This window comes from Sarcophilus harrisii, chromosome 2 (genome assembly GCF_902635505.1).
Source record: "Sarcophilus harrisii chromosome 2, mSarHar1.11, whole genome shotgun sequence".
Taxonomy (NCBI): domain Eukaryota; kingdom Metazoa; phylum Chordata; class Mammalia; order Dasyuromorphia; family Dasyuridae; genus Sarcophilus; species Sarcophilus harrisii.
The window spans coordinates 202,679,417-202,699,392 of NC_045427.1; the positions used below are offsets into that span (position 1 = coordinate 202,679,417).

General features: G+C 35.1%; 1 protein-coding gene and 1 long non-coding RNA gene across 4 annotated transcripts in view; both read left to right on the forward strand.

Moving 5' to 3' along the window:
- CRIM1 (cysteine rich transmembrane BMP regulator 1) overlaps positions 1-19,976 on the forward strand; it is a 223,389-nt gene that overhangs the window by 21,491 nt on the left and 181,922 nt on the right. The gene's annotated exons all lie outside the window — the stretch shown is intronic.
- On the forward strand, positions 4,301-11,511 carry LOC116421490. The gene is made up of 2 exons (XR_004231864.1): positions 4,301-9,394; positions 9,594-11,511. It is a non-coding gene; the product is annotated as an uncharacterized LOC116421490 (long non-coding RNA).

The following is a 19,976-nucleotide window of genomic DNA, read 5'->3' on the forward strand; positions in this document are numbered from 1 at the left end:
TGCTTTGTAAACATGTTTCACTTGACCCTGTAAATGCTTAGTAATGAATGATAACCAAGTCACAGGATTCGAAATCTAGCAGAAGTTATAATATTCATTAATCTCAATGAATCTATATATATTTATATATATATATATATTTCTATTCAGATTAATTTGACATTCCTAAAAAATGCTCTGAGAATGAGACAGCAAAAAATATTTGGTGCTTCCGATGATCTCAAAGTGCCCTAAAGAATTTCATTGCAAGGAGTCTGTGAAGCAGGAAATTCCTGAAACATTCATTTTTTTTTTAAATGGAAGTCTATTACTGTACGTCATAAAAATGCTTTACAAAGGTTTGAGCAGGAAGTCAGGGGAAAATCACTAGCTGATAAATTTAGGAAACATAATTCCGATTTGGATTTTGTTCAGATTAATACCCTGACACTGGAGATCATGGAATTTTTTATAAGAAGACTTAAGACTTCATTTCTTTTTTTGGTCATTAGGCAATACAGAAATACTGTTCTCATTCAGTTCCAGGTTTAAAAGAAAAGGACTGACCAATCATGAACTCACAGATACCTCAATTTTAATTTTTTAAATTTTTTCTTTAAGATTAAGTACTGCCTACTTAAGATTAAGGCCTGCCTGTTTCCACATAGACTAGATATGACATATAAATTAAAAGAGTACAATTGAAAGATATACACAAAGACTTTGTGAATCAAGCAGTTAATCACATGTTTACTATGTCAGAAATTATCTTACAAATTGAAGATTATCAAGAAAAAACAAAAACAGCCATTGACCTCAAGGATCTTACATTTTACCAAAATGTGGGATTAAAAAAAATGATAGAAATTTCATATTGACACACACAAAAACTACACACATTCACTTCTAGAGAAATAATTTTCTTGTAACTGATCTCAAGTACTAAAAGCATTACTCACTTTAGTCTGCCAGTCCTCTTTTGAAATATGTCTTTTCTGGATTGCCCCCAATTTTAGGAAACCTATGCCAGACATGAATGCAACTGTTGACTCTGATAATATGACAGCTGGGTACCAGCCCATCAGCCCAAGACAGAACATTTTCCAGAATCTTTAAAATCTTTTGTAGGGGAAAATAGTGGGTTTACTGAGGGTGTCAGTCATTATGTAGCTTCCATTTATCTGTAAAAGACTGATAGCAGATCATTCCAAGTTAGCTAGCTGGAATGTGGATTCTAAGTAAAATATTTCTTGAAGCCAGATAGCCAGTTCCTCTTAGAGGTCTCTATCTTTCTCTTCCTTTTCCTTCCTCCCATTTAAATATTTACATAATGCATACTATTAGCACCTCATTATGTCCTAGTGTAGAAGTGACTCTGGATACCCAAGACAATGCCAGCAGAGTGCAGTACTGGTACTACCAAGCAGAAAAGGCTTGGAATTTATAATAATATATTTCTGCCATCTGAAGACGCTAGTAGCTATGTTTGGAGAGGTTCATCATCAGCTTGGCTATGGAATGATGCATTTTTTGACTACAGTGATTCATGAAGAGCATCTACTACTAATTTGTAGAATGGTGTAATGGATTTGGGTGCCTTCCCCTTGTGATTATCTCCAATTTACCATATATATTTACATATAGTTGTTGCATGGTGTCTCCCCTGTTAGATGGTAAAATTCTTGAAGATAAGGATTATTTCTGCATTTCATTGTACCCACTGTGCCTGGTATGTAGTAGGTGCTTAATAAATATCTATACTTGATAGAATGTAAGAAACTAACCAAGGATTTTAACCAATAGATGAAGACACCTGGAATTTTCCTGGCTGCTGTAGCTGCTCTTATTCCCTTACTCCCAGAACGAACAAATGAAAACCAAGAATAGTTAGGCCTTTAGAAGAATGAGGCTGAATGTAAGTGAGGAACCCAGAATCCACCAGACTCTTCATGATTGTCCTTTTCATGATAGTGAAATGATAGTGGCAACTTTTCAGTTATTTTTCCTACGACAGTGGACAATAAGATTACTGGAGCAGATAAACACAACCTTCTTGATTAACGACAGCTATTTAAACATTAAAAAGAGGGCATGGGGCTGGCCTAGGTGTGAGGCATTTTGCAGCAATATCATTTTCAGTCCTCCTGTTGGCCCACTAAAAGAATGTTGTGAACTCCTAAGGAAACCTTAGAGCAGTATTTGAAGGAATACTTGGGGAGATAATACCTTCTTGTTTCCTTGTTTGACTAGCTTTTCATGCTTACAGCTAAACCACGAAATAGTATTTCTGTTGTTGGTAATCCAGGTGTTTCAGTTGTGTGCAGCTCTGTGATCCTGTTTGGGGTTTTGTTGGCAAAAATACCAGAGTGGTTACCATTTCTTTCTTCAGCTCATTTTGCAGTTTGGGAACTGAGGCTAACATGGTTAAGTGACTTGTTCAGGTTAACAACTAGTAAGTGTCTAAGGCTACCTTTGCACTCAAGAAGATGAATTTTCCTGACTACAGGCTTGGCACTGGTTACTATATTCACAATATCACCTAACTGGCCTGAAGTATTATTAGGCTAAGAGAGTATTAGGAAGAGATGCTGCATCCACACTAGAGTAAAGAAAAGGATGAAGTTTTATGAGTTAAAAGAAAATGTCTTATTCCCTCAGGAACTTAATGAAATATTGAAATAATGAATAAGATAAGGCAAACTATATATGTTATCTACACATTATGACTACATGATTATACATTCACATGCATACACAAGCAATCTGGGCTGCTAGAATATTGTCAGGTATTCTTATTTTTTACTAAAATTAATTTGTTCTTCTCTTCCTTGATGACAGAGCCCCTAATTAATTTTATTGGTATTTTATTGTTGCTATTTATTGTTGGTGATATCAACTGCTATTGAGAAAAGCACCATGGCCTACTGAAGAGTATGTAACATGGAGTCAAATTCCCATCTCTAGCTTTTTTTAGCTGTCAGACCTTGGACATGTCCCTTAAACTTACTGAGACTTAAGTTCCTTATCAGCAAAATAGATATAACTTAGCTGATAAATTTACTATGAGTCCCAAATGAAGTAATATAAATAAAATACTTTGTAAATCTTAAAACATTTTATTAATGTTGTTTGCCCTTATGACTCCCAACAGAAAGACATCAATACTCATTCTTAGTATTAATGAATTCTTTTATAGATCTGTAATCTCATGGATGTGATGCTCCTTCCAATAATAATGGTGGTAGTTGTCATTTAGGGATTTACTAAGCAAAAAAATTGAAGTGTTTTGTTATTTCCTTCTCCAGATTTTGCAGATGAAGGAACTGAGGCAAACAGGATTAAGTGACTTTTCTAAGGTAGTGTCACTTGTAGCTAGTAAGTATCAGAGGCTGAATTTGAATTTAGGTTTTACTGCCTCTAGGTCCTGTTCTATCCCCTGTGCCATCTCGCTGGCCCCCCTACAGTGGTACATATTGCAATTTGTTATGACAAAGAATTCATAAGAAATGAATCACTTGGCTAGACTGTTCTCAGAATGCAAGCAGAATCTGTGGCTGCAATCAGAGATTAGATGTCTACAGATGAAAACAAAGTGCAAAGTAAACCTGGTAGAGCCTTCTGGAGCTTATACTTTACTGTCATAGTCTTTGAGGATTTATATCATATCCACACCATGACAAAAAGTCCAAATGTGTCATGACAGTCAAGAACATTGGACTGAATCAAATGAGATAAAATTCTAAATAAATAAAAAAAAATTGGGGGTAAAAAAGTTGAGTAAAAAAAATCAACAAAATGGGTGAAAAATAGTTAAACAATAGTCTTTGGGGGCAAAAAAAAAGATATATAAGATTTTTGTGGACTGCATACTCAATAAGAATAATCTGTCTGGAGCAGCCGAAAAAATAAAAAAATCTTAATGTGATCTTGGGCTCTAGCGTTCAGGAATAGGAAAGTGATTGTCTCACTCTGCTGCTCTGCCCTCATCTGACCCTTATCTGGGGCACTATTGGCTTTAATTCTGAACACTACAGTTTAAAAAAGAAATTGTTAAGCTATAGAATAACCCGAGAAGACTAACCAGGATAGTGAAGAGTCTTAGGTCTATCGTATATGCAAATAAGTTGCAGTCTTTTATTAATTGTTTACTGTGTGTCAGGTATTGTGCTGAGCACTAGGGATATAAAGAAAAGACAGCTGGGTGCTACAGTGAGTCTGGAATTAGAAAAACCTGAGTACAAATTCAGCCTCAGACGCTTAATAACTATGTGACACTGGGCAAGTCATTTAACCTGGTTGCCTCAGTTTCCTCATTTGTAAAACAGGAATAATAGTAGCACTTGTCTCTTAGGGTTGTTGTGAGGGTTAAATGAGATAATTGTAAAGCATTTAGCCCAGTGCCAGGTCCTTAGTAAGCACTAATAAATATTAACTATTAAAAACAATTCTTGCCCTTAAAGAGTTTATCACAATGACTGGTTCTCTTCCTATAAGGCTGTATTTGAACTCAGATCTTCATGACTCCAAAACTAGCTGTCCTAAGGATATAGCACTCTATAATATTGCCACTTCATGGCCATCCTTTATATTTTAACGAATGTACCACCTGCATATTGCCATTCCTTAAATTTGTTAATTTTGCAAATTTACTTAGTTGTAGGTCTTTCTTTGGAACAGATAAACATTAAATTGATTAGTAAAGTTAGAGCATTTAAAAATTTTAATAAAGATTTTCTTTAGGACTTTTCATATTATACAGATAAATTTCACTTTAGTGGCATGTGGGAAAGTGACTTCCCCTATAGGAAGAGAACCAATCCTTTTTAACAGTCACTCAGAAAGGTGTTATCTAGATTCCCTTCCTGCTACCCTGTCACTATTTGTTGATTTTCTGTTTCCCGGGCAACTCTGTATGCTGCTGCCAAATCACAGTCCCAGTTTATTCATAAGGTTTCTAGTATTGGGTAAATTTAAACAGGTGTAGCATGTTTCTTTCCAAAGAATTTCATCATTCTATTTCCCTTTTTCTTTCCAGGACCGCTTACAGCAAGGTATAGACCTTAGCTATATTAGTCCGAAGGAAGAAATATTTGAATCCATTTGAAATTAGAAAGAAAAATCAATGCAGTGTTATGATAATTTAGAGTATCTAAAGTTTAGTGGCAGGAAGACGACTGGATCCTTAAATCTGTGCGATCTCTCCTGTCAGAGCCCCTTTTGTAGCCTGTAATCCAATAAAGAAGATAACTTAGTTCATTTAAATGTTTTCTATGGCCCTTTGTGTGAGGAGTGTCTGAAAAGCTTTTGGTGACTGGCAATATCCTATCTTTTTTGTCCACTTGTAGAACTTGTGGCAGACTTGCTACACAGAGTCATAATTTCAGAATTTGCAGAATATCATATCAGAGATTTGTTTTATAAGGGGAAAAAATCTAAGTAGGCATATAAAGAAGAACTATTCACTCTGAGATGAATTTACACTTCTTCATATTGTTAAGAAGTGTTTTTATCAAATAACTTCAATTAGGTTCCATATATATATTAAATCATTTTATAGATTAAGAAACTGAGGTCCTGAAGTCAATCAAGACATTGATTAAATTGGAGAAAAGATTAATTCTAGCCAGGACTAGTGCCATTTCTATCACTGCAGGAAGACACAATTTTATCATTCTTCTTTTTTCCCCCTGCAACATCCTTATTCAATCCGTATTCAATGTACTTTGGATTAGTAATCCAAATTTCAATACACAACTCAGAGTTAGGTTTCATGGAGGTAGAAAGCAAATTAAATGGTACATCTTAAAGTACTTCCTGTCTCTCAGTTCATAATATAGATCTATTTTATTGTGATCTTTTCATAAAATTGATCATTTCATTCAAAAAACATTTATTAAGTATCTACTATGTATCAAATACAGGGGGAGAGATACAAAGACAAAAACAAAATACTCTTTGCCCTCAAGAACGTACCTTCTTTTACAGGGAAATACTATGCCCATGTAATAAACAAATATAAAATATATACAAAGTTAGTACAAAGTAATTTTGAAGACAGGAGCATACTAGAAACTGTGGGGGGATGCCTAGGCTTTTTTTTTTATTTATTTAAGATGCCTAGGCTTTATGGAGATGCCACCTGAGCCTCAGGAACCCCATGGTTTTGTGATTTGTGCATGGATCAGAGAGATGGAATACCCGTAGAGGGAGCAGCAAGTAGACTAATTTGGAACAAAGAGTAGACATCAAAAAAGACTGACCAGTAGACTGACCATATGTAGTGACGAACTTTAAATATCAAATAGAGTTTATATTTTATCCTAAAGGCTATATTGATCCTTTAGAGATTTTTGATCAGAGAACTGCTTTAGGAATATCCATTTATTGGGGGGCAGTTTTTTATCAGGGTAAGAAGGAGACTGGAAGCAAGGAATCTAATTAGGTTATTGAAATAGCCCTAGGCAAGAAGTAATGAGGGTTTGAATTAGGGTTGCAGCTTTGTGAGAGGAGGAGCAAGGAATGGGTTGTAAGGAAGTTGTGGAGGGTGGAATACAGACATGGCAATTGATTGGATAACTGAATACTGAGGACAACAGGCAGGGAGAATTTAAGTTGACTCTGAGTTTGAGAAACTGTAAACTTCTATATCAGCAGAAATAGGGAAGTTAGGAAGAGGGAAAGGTTTTGAGGGGCAGGTATTGACAAGTTGAGTTTGAAATGCTTCTGGGACATCCATTTGGAATCAGTAATTAGGGACTGGATTTCAGAGAGAGACTAAAGATAGATAATATAGATTTGGTAGTCATCTAAATAAAGAAGATAGTTAATCCATAAGAGCTAAAAAGATCTCTGAGAATCAGAGTCCAAGGCAGATCATCTACATTTTGGGGCAGGACAGAGATAATGGTCTGTCTAGTAAGAAGACTGAGGAGTGTAAAAATAGGAAGAGAGCCAAGAGAGAGCAGTATAAAGAAACAAACAAAAAGAAATCAGGGAGGAAAGAGTTATCTGGGAATACGGTTTCTGTTAATATATTTTATACCACATTATTCTAGGTTAAAATCCTTATTTTGCAATAGTAACATTGAACATTAATAATGATTGAGTTATCTCTATATTCTATTATGTTTAAAACAGAATTTTCAAATATACTTAAATGTGAATATTCTAAATTTTAAACTTCAGTTGATATTCACTTGATTTTAACATATCTTTACAATGAATTTATTTAATTTTGATATTGTGTTTCAAGGCTGATTATGTCAAGTAGTTACTATCACTGTAATATGAATATTTTCCTTTCTTTGATTATATAGCCATGGAACCAGTCAATCACCATCAGTTGAGGGAGTGGTGTACTTTTGAACATTTCTTTATTTGGAAATGTGGAGATATCATATTATTATTAATTTTGAGGAAATTAGCAAAATTTGTAGATTTGTGACGAGTAAACGTAACAATAAATATAGAGTTAGTGATAATATCCCTAGCTTCCTTCCAAAGCTCATTTCAAACACCATCTTCTGTATGTCTTTAGAGTCACTGCTGGCATAATACTGGTATACAGTAAGAGCTGAATAAATGTTTGCTTATTATTAATTTAGCACATTCTGTTCTTACTGAATTCATGTGTAGTCTTCTGTCCCTCTCTGATCAATATCTGAGAATCCAGGACTGTCCATTTCCAATAGGGATGGAGGCTAACAGTTTAGGTCTTAGTATCATAGTTCACCAATCCCTTTTTCTTTAGAGTTGTTCTTACTGCCTGTCCACAGTATTTCACTGCAAGATTTTCAGACAAGGAAATGTGACTACCCTGCAAACAGAAAAATATTCTACAGGATTTACTGTATGTGTATGTGTGTGTTCACAAATAGCACAAACATATTAGACAAAGTTAAAACTTTGGAGTATTATGTACAAAAGAAAGATGAACATCAGATGTATTTGGGGAAAACATGTATGTACCAAAGTCTAACGTGATTGCTTTGTGATTAGCACCATTATTATTTTTTATATAATGAATTAGGGTTTTTTTTTTCAATGTATAGTTCTTAGCCACAAAGCTTATTTTCATTTCAATAATGCTTGTAATCATACTAAATAGTCAACCCTATTGGGTGATTTGGTTCAGGAAAATAGTTCAGAAACATTCCTAGAAATTCAGCAAAACATGGAAAGACTTGTGTGACCTAATACAGAATGAAGTAAGAAGAATAAGGAAGATAAAATACACAATAATCTCAATAATGTAAAATTTAAAAACCTACTAAAGTGAAGCTCAACACTATAATTGTAATAAGCAAGTTTGACCTTGAAAATTGGATGACAAAATTTTCCTTCTTTTTTTTCCTACCATGATGAAGGATTGTGGATGCAGTCCTTATTTGATTGTTGTTTTGTCTAACTTTTTACAAGAAAAAGATTTAGTGATTTGGAAATAATGGTTATTCAGAAAAAAGTGTCATGTTAAAATAAAAATAAATTTCTTTTAAAGAAGGAAAAAAGAATCTAGACTTTAAAGTCAGTAAATCTAGATTCACGATTTTCCATTTGTTGGTTGTGTGATCTTTGCTAGTAGTAGTGATCCAAATCATTACACCTCTCTCATTACACCTCTCATATCTGTAAAAGGAGGAGATTTTAATAGTCTCTTCCAGCTCTAATATGCCACGATTTGTTGTCCATATTATTGGAAAATGTTAAACACTCTGGAAATATTTATATAGTTGGATTTTTCTTCTTTATATATTCAATCTGCATCTTACTTTATATTTTCAGGATGGGAGTGGTGGAGTAAAAGATGAATTTTAGTTGTTTCATGATGTGTTCATATCTTTTGTGTAACACCTAATCTAATGCCTTGCACTTAGAAGGCCCCCTTAAAATGTTTGTTAAATGAATCAAAGAATGAGATTGCATTCCTCTTACTCGTACTGCAGGATTGACTTGAAAAGTTGTTTAGTCCATTCCTTTACATATGTAGAAAGGCTTTGCTTCAAGCATCTTGGTCTCTGATCTTGTTAGTCATTGAACTGGAGAGCTGCGTAGATGTTCAGTAACAGTTTTGAGAGGAAAGCTTTGCCTTTTACACTGATCTAGATGAAATGGTGGGGGAGAAGGTGCTGCTATTCCTCTGAGTAAGGTGCATGGTTCTTATTCTGGATGAGGACTTCATTTCCAACCAAGGAAGCGGTAAGTCATTGTTTAAGGGAGTTCCTTTAAAAGTTCATTGGGTTATTATTTTATTATGCAAATTGAGACTAAAAAGCTCTGTTTCTGTCCCTGTGCTTTCTACATAGGGGCTATAATCTTTAAAACCTGAGAACTAGGAATTTCAATCTCAGAACTTTGGCAAAGGTGCTACAAGGACAATTATACCTGAGTTTTAAGGCCCTTTTCCCTTCCCAGTGCTGTAAGTATTCCACAATTATTAAAGTGTTTATAGAGCCCCCAAAATGATTCTGTAACAGAATTAAATTTTTCAATCCAAATTATTTTATTGTATAATAGTCTAATTGGAAGTAATCTTACATTAGTTTGCATTATGGATTGTGTAGCCTTCTCTATTGTTTGCTATCACCAACTAACTTGTTTTTCTTTTTCTTTTCTAGGTATTCTCTTTTGTTCCAGAATATTTTTTAGACCAACAACCTTCCCCCCCCCATTTAAATAAATACAATTGGATTAAAACTATGTGACATGGTTATTTTTCAAAGTTGGGTAAAGAATCCATCAACATAAAAGATAGAAAATTTGAACATTCTTTTCTCTGTCATGTTTTCCTCAATCTATTTGAAAACTAAATTTTATAAAAGAAAGAATTGACCTAGGTCACATTTTTGATGGACCATTGAATATTTTCTATTAAAGTTCACGACTCTGTCATTTTCATGGCTGAACTGTTTAAAGTGTTTGATTTTTGTACAGTCATAATCTCTGACAATGTAAGAAAAACATGAGCATGAAGGTCGAATGAGTGATTTGTCTTTACCAAACAGTATAGTGAATGATATTTTTTCATAACACATTATATACCTGAGGGACAGGGTAGCAGAATACAAATTCTATTTAGTTTCAGATAATTTACTACACAGAAGACTTGTTCTATAGGCTGGTATTTCAACCTTATTAAGCAAAAGGAGCATTCAATATTGAATTACTGGCATAGTTTCCTGGGGATAGTAATTGGTGGTTACAGGGTTTTTGTATTTCTCAATAGAAGCAATTGCTTAGAATGGATGTAACTTTACTGAAGCACCTCTCACATAATCATTTTTGTTATCTGTACTATAGACACACTGCTTATTTTAGAGTTATACTCCTCTTAGTTAAGATTTACCAAGATAAAAAAGTAAAAAGGATTTTTTAAAAGCACTTTTGAAGAAATGAAGTTGATTTAATTTGATTTCTTTGAGGATAGTTCAGTGGTTTTCCTTGTATCTTATTGTAGAAATAGTCCCTGATTCAGACAATATTTACTGTTGCCTATTATATACAAATAACCACTCTGCACTGACAAGGGCTTTCCTCTATCCTATGGCCCATGTTATTGCAAATAGTTGCCCTTTCCTTTCTTGCTTTCCTCTATTCAGCTTGTGTGAGAGACAGGTAGACTAGCTGATCATCGGATTCATCCCTTAGCTTTGCTTCTTTCTATTTTCAACAGCCCTCCCCCTCCATCCCTACTACTTTCAGGCTTAGGGGATTATTAGCCAACTTTTAAGGTATCCTTTTGATGTCATGCCCTTCCCATTCTTCCACACACCATTACAATTAACTATCCTTTCTTTTCCCTCTGAGTTCTAGTAGACTGCTGCTGTGTTAGGAGATTAAGCAATGAATATGAGTCCATTAATGATCTCAGATCCACCCCCTGGGTCAAGACTCGGGTCCAGACTGGACATGCAGAAGCTCTGCATGTTTCATGTTGTTATATAGAGTTTCAAACACAACCTTCACAAGTCCATAAATCCTGGAAAAGAATCTTAAAGGTCATTTAGTTCTACCTTCTCTCGTTTTATAGATGAGCCCTTCAATAGATTAAGTGATTAGGTCAGTCACCCAGGTGACTTTTTCTGAGAAAGTTGGGATTAGCATTTAGGTCATCCTGAGACTCCAAATCTAGTACTTTAGCATTGTGCCCTGCAGCCTTTTACCCATCAATAGTATGAGACACCAGAACTTGGAGTCTGTTCATCACATTAGTGTGGGAAACTACACATCATGTAGTTTTTTCATCCCTTATATAGTTTTTCTGTACCATTTAATGCACTTTTTTTTATTCCTTATCAGTTTGTTGAACTATTTTTGTCCTTTTTCCCTTTTATCATTTTTTATAAAGAATTGATGTCTTCTAAAGGATAGAAGCATACAATAAGAAATGTAGGTAATATAAAAACAAAAGTTATCAACAAAAATATATTTTATAAAACTACAAGGAACTTTTAACTACAGGAGACAGGAGATTGATCAAGGTCTGAGGTTAGTGTGAATGATGACCTCTAAACTTAAGATGCAGAGCCTGTGAGATAAAGAAATATAGGCACAAAGAGAGAGAATACTAGGATCATAGATTTAGAACTGGAAAAGATCTTAAGAGATTTTTAGGTATAACCACAGAGAAGTAATGAGAAAGACCAAAGGAGACTGGGAGATTAAACTAGAAACTCTGAGACAGAATTAGAGGAAAAGTTGATTTTGAGATTGGTAATATTTTTTAAGAAACAGTAGTAGGAAATACTTCTTAAGATTTATAAGCATCTAGGACCTTAAAGTCAAGTGGTCATAGACTCACAGAATTTTGAAACTAGAAAGGAAGTCTAATGCCCTTATTTTGTACCTGAGGTAGCTGAGCTAGGGAAGTTAGAAGCTGTCGCTTGTATGAATGTACAACCTCCTATCCATGTGTTTTTCAGAAAGGAGCTCCTGAGATTTTTCTTGCTTTCCCACTGCTGATCAAGGGCACAAGGGCATGAGGAGTGCCGGCCACAGCAGACAGAATAAAGCTCCACTGAGCTTCCTCCTTTCCACCCTTACCCCCCACCAGGAGCCCTGGCATTCGTCTGAAAGAATGCAGCACTATGACCTCTGGGTTTCTGTGTGTCCTAGATGGGCCTCAGATGGTGGGGGTGGGGTGAAAGAAGGACTAGTGAACAAAGACTAAATACTCCAGTGAACTGAGCTGCTTCTGCTCCTAGAGAAAGTGCCCTTTTGGCCACGGTAAAATGGAAGAAAAGATATTTCTACAATAGGGTGAATTCTGTAAAGCCTTGGTAAATTCTTCTGATGCCAGGTCATTGAGCGGTTTCTAAGGACAGCAAACAAGTGAAGACTTTGCCCCCCTCACTCCTAATAAAGGGTAGAACAGCTTCTCCATAAATGTAGAGGGTCTGGGGTTCATTCAAAGATCAGAAAGTCAATTAACAAGCATTTAAGTGCTTTTTGGTTGGCCTGTGGAAGGCAGTGGGGATACATAAACCGAAAAGAAACAGCTCCTGCCCTTAAGGAGCTTACATTCTATTGGCAAGATTACTGTTTGTAAGTGTGTATATGATGTATGTCCAAAATATTCATCAAGTCATTAAAAGGTACAAAGGGAAAGCAGCTGGATTAGTGGGCTAGGAATCAGAGAAAGAAATACACATAAAAAATAGCATCTGGCTTGAGTCTCCAAGGACAGTAGGGATTTTAAGTGGCTGAGATGAGGAACAGCCTTTGAAAATGCATGGAGCACAAAGGAGGATGTGAGGACCTTCAAGAAATCTAGCGGGAGTAGCACTTGTTTTGACAGAGTTCAAGGGGTTACAGGAGCCTCTAGTAGACTAAATCAGGGGAACAAATATCTAACCTCTAGTGCTTATCCAAAGATAACTTTGTCTCTGCTTTGTGCATGTCTTAAGTGTACTTGTATCTTCTTATGTTAAAATGAAAGCTCTTTGAGGGCAGGGACTATTTTCCCTTTTGTCTTTGCATTACTAGCCCTTAGTTTATTGCTTGACACATAGCAGGAGCTTATTAAGTTTGTTGATTAATTAGATATCTTGAGGTTAAAAAAAAATCTCTTCTCAAGTAACTCTGTTGTCATTTGGAAAAGGACTTCCTCAAATCAAATTCTCCGTGGTCAATAATGCTTCTGAGTTTAGCTTAGAATTAATTGGTTACTATAGGGTAAGAAGGAACAAGTAGTGAGTGAAGCAAATTATTGCTTATCCTTTACCTTTTCTCCCCCTGTCAGAGGGAAGTTTGACACTGATTAGTCACTGAGAAAGTCTTGGGGAAATATTTTCTTAAGAAAATCAGGTTTAAAAATTTTATTGATATTTTTTGCTGTGCTTTTTAACGACTAGTGCTTCCTAACACACTCCCTCCAAATAGAAAGCTATCTTATACAAATAAAGTTAAGGCAAAACAATACATTAACTATATGTTGAAATATAGTTCTTAGTCTGTACCTCTTGTTCTGTCCCTCTACCAAGTGGCAGAAAATATGCTTTCTCATTGGACTCTGCATTGATACGAGTTCTTAAGTTTTTCTAGTTCTCTTTTACTGCAGTTGTCATGTAAATACTCCCTCCTCACTTCAAACAGTTCTTCTCTGGGTTGGATTCTCTCTGGATTCTTTATATTTATCGGATCTTTTAAAATAGGATGAGAGTTGCTACAAAGTCTGGAACCCCATCTCATGAAGTTATGAGGCTTTTTGTTCTCATTATTATAAAGCACATATTCATTTGGATATAAAATCCTCGGTCAATGCATCCTAAATGAATAGAAGGAAGACAAAGAGAATCTTATTGTCCTACCTCCCTTCAAATCAAAATATTTTGAGGAACCAGGATGCAGAGGTAGGCACAGTGGGGATTTGTGCAAACCCTTACGGAATTCAATGGGCGGGCTGTGTTCTTTCTTATAACTGGGGCTTCACTCTGGGCCATCGCCAAACTTCATAAGAGGCACACCCATGGGGTAGCAGCCAAGTTTGCTTTGGGAGGGCTTAAAATTAAATTCCAGCTCCAAGAAAAGAAATGGAAGTTATAGGCAGAAGCTTTCCATCTTGTTCTAGAACACCTGTCTGGGAGAAGAGGATCTTAGGAACCTCCCTGCTTTGCCCACTGAAAGAAATAGACCAATTGGAGGAACTCAATTCCTAATAAACATAACCATGCCCATCTGGCAGAACAGGATTAAATGATGCAGTTAGGTTATGTTTTTTCTCTCACTGAGATTTTGACCAATTCTCTTTTCTTTGCCTGTATACAACATTGTGCGTACCCTTTGGAATGGTGACCCTGGGGGGTAGTCAGATACTGATTATGTATTACATTAGCCCTACTGGGCTACAGTCCCAGGTATGCTCTGCTGCTTTCCATAATAACCAGCTGATACCAGATCGGGTCAGGTGAGCTAAATGGAATGTTACAAACCTCAATACCCCACCTGTAATAACTGGGCTTTCCAGCTCTTCTCATCAAAAAATATCCTGGAGAGCAGTCTTCTGTAAGATTTTAAGCTTTGTTTCAAAAAAAAAAAAAAACCCTAAGACAGGTTGAAAAACAAGATTTAAGAACAACCATAGCCTGACCAAGAGACTATTTAGTTAACAAACTAGTGTTATACTCAATATAAAGACATGGGAAGCTATGCACAAATTTCAAAGTGAAACAAATTGTGATGAAGAGCCAGTGCCATGTGTCTCTAAAGATACTTTTGATTTCCCAGAAGCCCTCTTCATTATCTTTTAAGAGTTGTCAATTTTGCTTATTCGTTAGTTTTGCAACATATATTTAGTGATAGACTATGCAGTACATCATATAGGTCATCTAGTACAGTGCCTTCATTTTACAAATGAGGAAGCTAGGGGACTAAAGAGTTGGAGTGCAACGTCCAAGGTCATCCAAGAAGCAATTGAGGGTAAAGATTTCAACCCAGGTTCCCAGAGTTTACTGACTAAACCCAGCATGCTTTCCACTGTATCATGCTGTATCCTCTCAAGAAACAGTTTGGTTTGATGTGTTTAAAATAAAACAATTATTCCAGACTAGGCATAATTTCTTATTTTGCTTACATAATAAATTAATTTTTATCAATTTGCCATGTGGTGGTATGAATAGAATTCTGGATTTGGGGTTAAGATGATAGCTGTGACCTGGAGATGCTATCTGCTTTAGAGAAAAGAATTCCATTTGAATATAGGCTTTTCTGGACAATTTTAGAACTTAATCATAATTCCATAACTGAGTTTGCATATGTTTACCTTTAAATGAGTTTTTTGAACATAGCCAAATTATAAATTGAAGATTACCCATATTCTTCTTTGATATTATTTATGTACAATGCATGGCAACTAGCAGCTAATCAAGATATAAATGTCCCATTCCCTAACATTAGGGATAAGTGGCTATGAAATATTGGTTTTGCTTTATTTACCAAAATTTATCACTTCCAGAATTTTTTGTTGGACTTCTTTCAAACATGTGGTCAAGTAACATTTCCTTACCTTTCAAGCAGAAGTTTGAAAAGATGTAACTTCAGTAAGATTAGGAGCTTATCAGTTGAAGGGTTTCTAATAACACATTCCTTTGCTGTAGAATTTGAGCTTGTTCATGATAATCTTGAGGGATTTGCAAATAAACCTGAGGAAAAAAACAAACCTCATCTGACCTAATTCTAGTGGCAAAATATGTGAATACTTTAACCTATGCAAAAATGATTATTTCTTCATTAAATATTTCTTATTTTCTTGTATGTAAATGTCAGACTGTTTCTATTCTTGTAGAAAAATGTTTGGGGTTATGGTTATTTGTTTTTGGACATCTGTGATTTCATTGATTTAAGTAATTCCCTGTGAGGATATTCCCTTCCCCAATGCATGTATCATCTCAAATTAAAATTTTAGAGAGCTTCCTTGGGCTCTGAAAGATTCAGTGACTTGCCCAGGTAGTCATACAACCAGCATATCTAAGGAAGGACTTGGACTTAGGTGTTTTAGATTATGAAGCTGCTTGGCTGCCCTTCCATCTAGGTTGCTTCCACTTAGAGAACATTTTTTAAAATAATGTAGTGAGAGAAAAAACTGTGGCAGTGAGCACCTGTCCATTTGGAGAATGCTCAGGCTTATTCCCAGCTTTCCACTCCCAAAAGAAAAATACTATTTGCTTGAGTGGGAACACCTAAATAGTGAATAAAGCACAGAGAATTCAAACTTTGATAGCTAAGACATCAGCAGGAAAGTTGTTTCCCTGTCATATTGTCTTTTCAGTTGAAATTTTTTCATCAAGAGTTATTGTTTCTGATAGAGAATACTGCTGCCCTCCAATACTAGTGAGACTCATCCAGTGATTTTGTAATATTGGGTAATTTGGTACTCACTTGATTTGACTTAGACATTCCTTCTCCATATGAGATTGGTGATCTATAGTTTCTATCAGCAAGAAATTAAGTTTAGTTTAATTTAGTTTAGGCTAGAAAAATAAAGAACTACAGGGAGATGTGATAGCTCTATATTCAGCTGTTTGAGGGATGGTCCCTTGGAAGACTTGGATTACACTTGCTTAGTTTAGATCTAATGAGCAGAACTAGGATCAGTGGGTGGAATCTGTAAAGAGGTCAAATTAGCCTTGATATCAGGAATAATGTCCTAACAATTGTGGAATGAGAAGTGGTAGGTTCCTCTTCCCTAGGAGTGTTCAAACAAAAAATGTATGACCGTATACGAGTTAAACTGTAGTGAGATGCATAGTTAGACTAGATAGTTGCAGAAGTCATTTCCAACTTTCAAATTTAATATAATTCTATGATTTTCCTATATCTTCACATATGCTCATGATTTTTTTTCAGAGAATGGGTGGTTCATGGGCAATTTAGTACCTTGTGTCTGAGCCTCCAGGGTATTTTCACTTGAATTTTAGGAATAAATCTTTTATTTCTGTAATGTAAGCCACTATCCTACATACATATTAATATTCAATTTTTAACACAGCCAGAGGCTAGAGTTTTGTTCTTTAGCATCCCCATCATCTACATTTGGTTGTTCTCTTGAGAGAACTGATGATGAATTTCAAGGACTTGACATGTTTTAACAATTGCCTTCTGATTATTATGCACGCCCTATGTTATATAGAATTTCTCAGCAGAACAGTTATCTCTTTTTGCTTTCTATCTCCCTATCTCATTACTACAAATATAAAAGCCTTGTAGATTACACTATGTGTCCTGAGAAAAAAATGCTAGCCCCCTGGACCTGGACAGTTTAATTATGGTGGAGTTGAAAATCAATAGGAAATTCCACTCAGTTCATTCTAAGAAAAGTCAAAAGGATCTTGTTGGAGATTTGTTCTTCTTCATAGGAAAAGATCAGAAAATTCATTGAAAAGGAAAAATGGTCTCTCATATTCCAATTATATAAACATTGAGGGAGTTTTCCTTTTTGGAGAACGTTTAGGAGTAAAATTGTTTCTCTATCCACTAGTAGCATTGGTTTGGATTTAAACTTTGGTAGCCTTTCATATTCTTTGACTTGGGTTTTTTTCAAGAATTCAATGAATTATATTATACAATAGAGATCATGGCAGATAGATCAATAGTATTTAAATTTATTTGTAGGCAGCTTGCTTTGATTTCAAAGGTGTACCTACCTATATGAAAACATTGTAACTAATTTCTTACTATTACTTTAATGTGATTGTGTCATAATATATAAAAATATATCTTTAACTGATGGCATTGATCATCTTTACAATGAGAAAAATGTTCCAGGATTTCAGAAAAACTAATACTTTCATCTTGTTTTTTTTCCATTCTAATTTTTTAAAAAGTGTTTCAGTAATTCCTTTATACATGTAAAGGTTTAAGGAGCTGCTTCTGCTAAAACCAAACCAAAGTAAACCAAAAATCCTGACCTTATACACATTACTCAGCAAGCTATTTGCAATTATGTTGTCTTGTAGACTTTCAGGCCATATTTTACTATCACTGGAATGAGAATAGGATAAAAACAGCTAAGGCTGAGAGAACAAGCTACCTCAGTATTCTTTTTTTTTTTTTCTATCAATAGTGTATCACTGATCTTGCACTTTGATTCTACTCTTCTAAGTTTCCTATCTGACTGTCTGACTTATATGATTGTGTATGGCTTTAAAAGAATTAAGTAACTTCTCTGAGTCTCAGTTTCTTCACTTACAAAGTGAAGAATGGATTTGATGACCTTTGAGATATCTTCAGGTTCTAAACCTGTGTTCCTTCACTGTTTCTAATTGTTAACTTATTGCATGGATTTTGTAATAACAATTGCAGATGCTTGGCAATATCTGTGCCTTCTTGTAATCGTTATATTAAAAAATCTTATTATAAATTATAGTATTATATAATGGTTTCTGATGCTTGGTGTAACAGTCTCTCTGACAAGGTTTCATTGGCTGTCTTGCAGAGACCAAAGTCAATAAAGATCTTGAGAGTTGTATTCCTATCCAGCTCTGGAAATTGCTTGCTAATAACTGGAGAATACAGTTTTCTATTATAATGGCAGTTTCTCTTTCTGTCTGTCTGTCTCTCTTTGTCTGTCTCCCTGACTCTCCCCCTTGCCACCTGTCTTTGTCTCTCTCATCTCTATATTTTCTATTGATTTCTCTTGATCATCATGGCAGCTTTGACCAGTTCTGTTTCCACCCTAGATCATTTCACCCCTCTGTAGGTTTCCTAGTGGCCCCAAACTCCCTTGGGTTTATCACTATTTGGTCCTGCAAATCAATTTAGCTCCATGGCAGCTAAGAATCTGAATTCAAGTCATTCTTAACTTCTGTCTCCCTGGTATCAGAGATTATAGATGTAATATCACTGTGCCTATCAGAAAATCATAATATTTAGAATTGGAATGGATTTGAGAGATCATCTGCCTCTCTTTTGTAGATCAACACACAGATGCCTTAGAGATGAACTGAAATAGTAAACAGTAAAACTAAGGAATTGAAACTGAGCTTTTTTGTTTCTATGTTGTTGTTTTTTATTGGTTCCTACAGCATTTCTACTATAGTTCACCGTTTCTTAACTAGGGCATCTAGGTGGTACTTTAGATAGAGTACTGGGGCCTAGAATCAAGAAAATTTGAATTCGGATTTGTACAAGGTACTGTGATGGGATAAAAAAAAAAAAGGCAAAAGATGTTCTCACCCTCAGAGTTTACAATTTAATGGGAGAGACAACATGCAACTTAATATATACAAAGCAAGCTATATATGGGATAAATAGGAAATAAATAATAGAGAGAAGACATTAGAATTAAGAATGGTTGGGGAAAGCTTCCAGTAAAAAAAAAAAAAAAAAAAGTTGAGACTTAAAAGGAAGTTAACCATTCAACCTCTACTTGAATTCTTCCTTTGAGTATAGTATTTTGGGGGTGAAAATTCTCAAATTATGTTTCTATTTAGCTTTCTCTTCATATGCATCACTTTAGTTTCTTCCTAGGTAAGTGAGTCAATCCCATTCCATAAATACCCATGATTTCCTCTCCTCTTCTTGATTTATAGTAGTTCACATACTAAGATTCATTTCATAATTGGCCTGAGTTTATTTTGTATACATTTACTTGTGAACATGTTGTTTCTCCTAATAAAATAGAAATTCATTGAGGGCAGACTCTCCTTCCCCTCCGTTTTTTGTATTCCCAGTGTCTGGCACATAAGAAGCATTTAATAAATATTTGTTGCTTGATTGATTAATAAGTATGAAAAAAATGAATTGCTTATGAACCGAGTCTAATTTTCATTAAGGTTTTAGTCACTGTACCTATTTGGAAAATATAATCAACTCTGCATAGTCTGTCCTGGGTGAAATTGTTAAGTAGCCAGAAATTGGTTTTAGAACCTTCTCACCTATCTATCTTTCTGTCCTATCTCCTAATTACTGATAACCTTTATATTTTCTTATCACTATTTGCATATGGGAAAGATATAAATGAAGAGTCTAAGGAGTTTTCTTTCATGAGAACTTCAGTGTAACAG